Here is a 6,000-nt window from a genome sequence, read left to right as displayed (position 1 = left end):
CTTACAGTCCCGGCGAAAGGAAATCTTTTAATTCTCATTAGTACGGTACGCAAATTGTTTGGATTCTGGATGCTTACTGGCCGAATACCGACTGTTTCATGACCCAGCATGCTTTTAATGGTTAAGGTAGATGAATGTAGGTACGCAAGTAATTACAATTACGATATCATTATTATGTACCTTATTTTGCATTCCATTGAATACCTATAAACATTTTCTAAATTCTGTATTATTCTACCGAACGTTCAGTGCTACCGAAGTACCGACTGACTTGAAAAGCCGGCTCTAATATAGGTAGAGCATGCGCAAGTACATTGCTCAAAACATAATTTCTCGATTATAATTCATTCAGCCTAGAAAAAGTTAGTGTCCCCTCTATCAGAGTTCCATCTCCACGCGCCTCAGACCTCTAGCATTCAAAGGGTTCTCGCTTTTCACGTGTGACGGCGGAGGTCTCGCTGCTCTCGTTCGATGAACTTTCCACCCGAGGCTGCGCCCGCGCGCCCCATCACCAGTCTCCACGCAACCGCCGTTCCGAGCGCACGTCAGTCGCCAACGCATTCGGTTTTTCGCGGTTTTCCAACAATTCAAACTCAGTGAGTGCCTGAAGCTATTCAGTGAAGTGAAATCTACTGTACTGTGTTGTTTATTGATAGACGACCAAGATTATTGTTGGATAACGTATGTGCGGATTCGACGGGAGCGTAAAGTAAGTTCTCAAGCTTTGTTCAATTTAAATGAAGTATGTGAGCTTTTGCGACGTATAGTTAACGGAATGATTGTTAATGAACTGTTAATTAAAAATGTTTGAGAGATTTCTATAGGTACCTACAGGTACCATAGTTGTTTTACCTAAACAACTATAATGCCTATAGGAAGGCATGAGACGGTGGGGTTCGACCTTGGTAAAGTACTTAATTTTACTTGACCAATAATAGATAAGTGCGTAATAAGACTAATAAGAATTTACAGTAGACAGTAGGGACCTACACCTACCTATATTATAATAGCTGGGCCATTTTTTGAACAACTTAACGACGTTTAGGCTGTGGTCCACTTCCACTATGTTTCAATATTACCCATAAATCCCATAAACCTACCTATCTATATAATTATTGGCGTCTTACTTACTTATGTTTTCGGCTGATCTAATTCCATCAGAACTCAGAAGTTCCTGTTTTGAAACGCGGAATAGGAGCATCTGGGAATAGGGTTACCATACGTCAGGATTTGTCCGGACATGTCAGGATTTTTGACCCTTTGTCCGGATTGCGGCCGGACTTGGCAATAGCATGCAATAGCAAGTGTCAGGATTTTTAGGAATGACCCACCGCAGAGCGCAGCGCGCCACCGGGGTGTCGTCAAGCTACGCCAAATCTCTGTTGCAAGAAATGTCAGGATTTTTAGGGTGATGTCAGGATTTTTATCAGGACATTTAATTCTTCCATATGGCAACCCTATCTGGGAATGTCTCTCTCTGAGCAATCCAGGGACAGGCGACATAGGACACTTAAATATCTAGCCCAAGTATTATGTATGTATATTATTTATTGTATAGGTACATAGAAAAACAAGTACGAGAAACTCGGTTACAAAGATAATTAAATACAACAAAGGCGAACTTATCCCTATACGGGTCTCTTCCAGTCAACCTTTGAGGAAATGACTAAGTAATAATGAATGACAAACAAAAACAACAATGTAAAAGTAATCGAATTTAAACTGTTGTGAGACATACTAACATTAAATCATTTTACGGTTTAGACTCACTTGTTTTAGTCACTCGCGCGACATGTTTCGGAGAGCCTAGGTCTCCTTTCTCAGTGCGCAGCGAGCGACGCGGCGCGCGGCAGCGGCAGTACGCAATACACGGTCGTCGTGAACGCTGCTCGCACTATTAGTGCTTGAGAAAGGAGACCTAGGCTCTCCGAAACATGTCGCGCGAGTGACTAAAACAAGTGAGTCTAAACCGTAAAATGATTTAATGTAAAAGTAATGAAAATTAAATTTTGAATACACATTATTGTAGTAGTAACAAGTCAAATAATAAGTAGGTACAGACGAGTTCACAAACATCTTACTTTCCAAAATTTAGTTTTTTACGATACAAGTGCCGAAAGTAGGAAATTCGAAACGAGTGGTGATAAATTAAAACACGACCGAAGGGAGTATTTTAAATCGTGTAGCGAATTACCTATTCGCACGTGTATTGTACAATGTTTAGTACATATATAATTATGGCCCTTTAAATTTTCGACATATTTAAGCACGGAAAGTGCCTATTCCCTCACTAGTGCGGGAAAGTAGCACCATATTTATGTACTGTAAATATATTTAGACGCCTCTAAGACACTGAGAATAAGGTCGTGGAAATATACTTTTGAAAAGTTCGCTTGCAAAGATGTTTGTGAACTCGACTGTACTTATATGTAGGTATAAAGTCGGACAAGTGCGAGTCATACTCGCCCACCGAGGGTTCCGTACTTTTGAGTATTTGTTGTTATAGTGGCAAGTGGCAACAGAAATACCTACATCATCTGTGAAAATTTCAACTGTCTAGCTATCAAGGTTCATGAGATACAGCCTGGTGACAGACAGACGGGAGTGGAGTTTAGTAATAGGGTCCCGTTTTTACCCTTTGGGTACGGAACCCTAATAACACTCGAGTTCATTACAGTATAAATGTGTACCTACCTACTTTATTACATGGGTACACTTTTATTGCATTGGACGAATTTACTAGATAAATTCGTTTACTTATTTCAGGTAAGTCAGTGCCTCTTCAAATGCAATTCAGTTCAATACCGGCTTCCGAATTTTTGTTAATAAACACTTTCACTGGGGCTATTTTATGCGCGAACTTGAAGTAATGTAACGTAACGCATCCACGAATGCATAAAAATTTAAATACATACCTAAATAAAGTTATCCATTTATCGAACCGAAAGTGCTCTTGATTTCGTGCGCGTTTTTGGAGTGAAATTATTAGAATGTGAATGCTATGTATAATTAATAACAACTTTCATTAACGCAATGTGAGACAATACAAAACAATGTACAATGTAAACGCTTTTCAACATATAAATAATCTCTTCCATCGTAGAGGTATCCATAAAATTCACATCGTTCTATGTCAGCTAAGTACAAACTACACCTCTATTTATATCTACGCATTTAGGACCAAATGAAGGTAATATAATGATTTCCATTTTCCAGCTTGCTGGGAATTAATTCCTCAAAACACTTGTTTTGGATCTTATTTGACTAGCCTATGACGATAAAGAGACATTTATTAATCCCATGGATAACTCCATCATCGATGGCATCCTTGCAAATTTGTATGATATGCATCGTCTTTTTCAGTGTGGATTACATATACAAGTTAAAATAAAAGACGCCCATCCCACAATTATAAAAATTACCTACATTGCGACGCCATTTTTATGGTCTTATTTGTATTAAAAACTTAAATTCGCTGTATTTTTTTTATTATGGTATCTGAAGCTACATAAACTAATGTCAGACCTAGATATACCTTATCCTATTGTAAGTACTAAGTTTCAGAGCAATCTAGCTAGTCGTTTTAAATGAGAGCGTAACTACGTTTATACGGAAAACCGAGTTTGCCGAGGATTCTTATTCTTAACTATGAAGAATAATCAAAAATAAATTAGTGCTTACAAGTTTTTCCCAAAGCTAGAACTCAATTAACACGCTTAAAGCCACTTACAAGGTAACTAAGGTAAGTTTAGCTTCGTTAATTCCCACAGAGCGAGAAAATACGCACTAATGACTAATACAATCATAATTACATTTTCTGATACCAACTTCTTTAAATATCGTACTATACCTACCAAATCAGTTCGCGCTATTATGACGAGGAATATATTGTCCTTCTTGTTCGCACTATTATTATTAAACGACGAGCTTATCCCGCGATAAACACGACGTCGCAGCGCCCGTGTTTACGCGATTAGAATGCAAAAAGCGTCATTACGCGAGGCTGTGTTTACGCCACCAGCATAGCAAAGAGATAAAGTACGCTATTTCAAAGAAGTAGGCATGCAAGAGTGCTCGGAACTCGGAACGCTCAGGATCGCAACTCAATTAAAATCAACAGGATATCACGTTCGTTATTAAGTATCTTAGATAACTTAGTATCTATCGCTAGTTGACCGAGCGTTAGCGAAGGCCTCCGTTTTAGCTTGGGCAAAAATGCTTTCGTATGTCCGGATGTTCTCCTCTACAGGTCGCAACTCAACCGATTCTCCTGAAATTTTGTGAGCAGGTTACCTACAGCCTACAGTATACCTACAGTACAGGGAGAGCACACTTTGCCAAACTAAATTCTTTCTACGTTCAATGGTACGGTATCTAACGGGTCGATAGAAAACCCTATGTGATGATTTGCAATATTTAATTGATTTGCCTACCTACCTACTTGTATCTTTTGACTGCGCTAAGATCTTTAGCGGTCGGAATGCATAATGTCCAAGGATCTACCTGCGCGGTACGACCGCTAATGATAAAGCCCAGATAACTTCTCCAAACATTTATAAGTATTGCTGGTTTGGCGTTCGTCCCCAGTTTAACTTAACCTCTAGATCAGTAACAAATACGCGTGTTTCAAGAACAGACTTATACTGGTTTTTTTAAAGCAGCGGTTCCGGTAAGCATTGTGAGATTTGTGAGTGGTCTTGGTCCCGTTCCGAAGAACAACGTTATTAGCCTGCGCTGGCGCGGATTTAGCAACAAATCATAGCTTTCCAACGGAGAGCTTGTGGTGAGCTTGGCTCTGTCAAGCGGTTTAAATGTTAACAATACAGCAAAAATATGGTTAAAACCAAGGACTATATATGATTCTTGGTTAAAATTTTCATGATTTTATAAAAATAGACTTTTTCCAACGGTTCAACATCACAAATCAAGCCCCTGTGTAGTCTCTTTTTTTTCTAATATTTTTTTTTCTTGAATAATTTTGCATTAATCACTAACTTCTTTCAATTAAATTATCGTACTCTGAAATTTCTGCATGCACATGCAATATTACTTGTTTTGCAAAATAACCGCAATTCCTTTGCGGTATTATTCAAATGACACCATTTTAGGGTTCTGTACCCAAAGGGTAGAAATGGTGTACGGTACGTCTGTCTGTCTGTCCGTCTGTCTGTCACCATGCTGTATCTCATGAACAGTGATAGCTAGACAGTTGAAATTTTCACAGATGATGTATTTCTGTTGCCGCTATAACAACAAATACTAAAAACAGAATAAAATAAATATTTAAGTGGGGCCCCCATACAACAAACGTTATTTTTTTGCCGTTTTTTGCGTAATTGGGACAGACCCTTCGTGCGCGAGTCCGACTCGCACTTGGCCGGTTTTTTTACTTACCCAGACCAAAATTCTAATGTTACCTGCTGCGTACTGTATACACGGTGGCTAAAACATAAGTGCATTCTCGTTGCCAGGGAGGTTTTGGGATTATACTGAGCAACTTTTACTATGGGCCAACCCCGAAATCGCAAAAAAAATTGGCTGTTTCATACATTTTGGCTGGTCCATTTTCTATGGGAGGTTGGGAGGGTTTTTTAAAGCCACCCTGTACATATACCTACATTACACACAATTGTCCCCCGCTGTAGGCAACAACCTATTTTCTGCTCTTAATTAACAAGTTCTAGCATAAAATTGCAATCATTGTCGTCTCAAGCGCACACCCAATACTTTCTCACTTCACAACCAATTACTTGCGATCGTTTACTTGGAAAATGTAAACCGAATCTATCTTATGACATGTAGAATAAGAGCTATATTTAAATGCTAGCTTTTTCCGAATGGAAAAGGATGGGTCTTGGTGTGTACGTTTTTATGTGGCCACAGTCTCATTGAACGCGACATTGGCAGAGTTTGCAAAACGATGTGAAATAAATACTGGCACTTTGTTGAAGAAACGAGTGACATTTGTGGAGTGATTGAAGATCTTCTCACTCATGAAGA

The 6,000-nt window shown here is 39.0% G+C and overlaps 1 protein-coding gene across 1 annotated transcript in view; it reads left to right on the top strand.

The window, feature by feature from the left end:
* The first annotated feature begins 371 nt into the window (after positions 1 to 371).
* LOC134749737 (ras-related protein Rab-23) overlaps positions 372 to 6,000 on the top strand; it is a 42,018-nt gene continuing 36,389 nt past the window's right edge. The window contains exon 1 of the mRNA XM_063684762.1: positions 372 to 709. The gene's annotated coding sequence lies outside the window, so the exon portion shown is untranslated. The remainder of the gene's footprint in view (positions 710 to 6,000) is intronic.

The sequence above is a fragment of the Cydia strobilella genome, chromosome 18 (genome assembly GCF_947568885.1).
Source record: "Cydia strobilella chromosome 18, ilCydStro3.1, whole genome shotgun sequence".
Taxonomy (NCBI): domain Eukaryota; kingdom Metazoa; phylum Arthropoda; class Insecta; order Lepidoptera; family Tortricidae; genus Cydia; species Cydia strobilella.
This window is presented reverse-complemented; position numbering and strand designations above follow the sequence as displayed.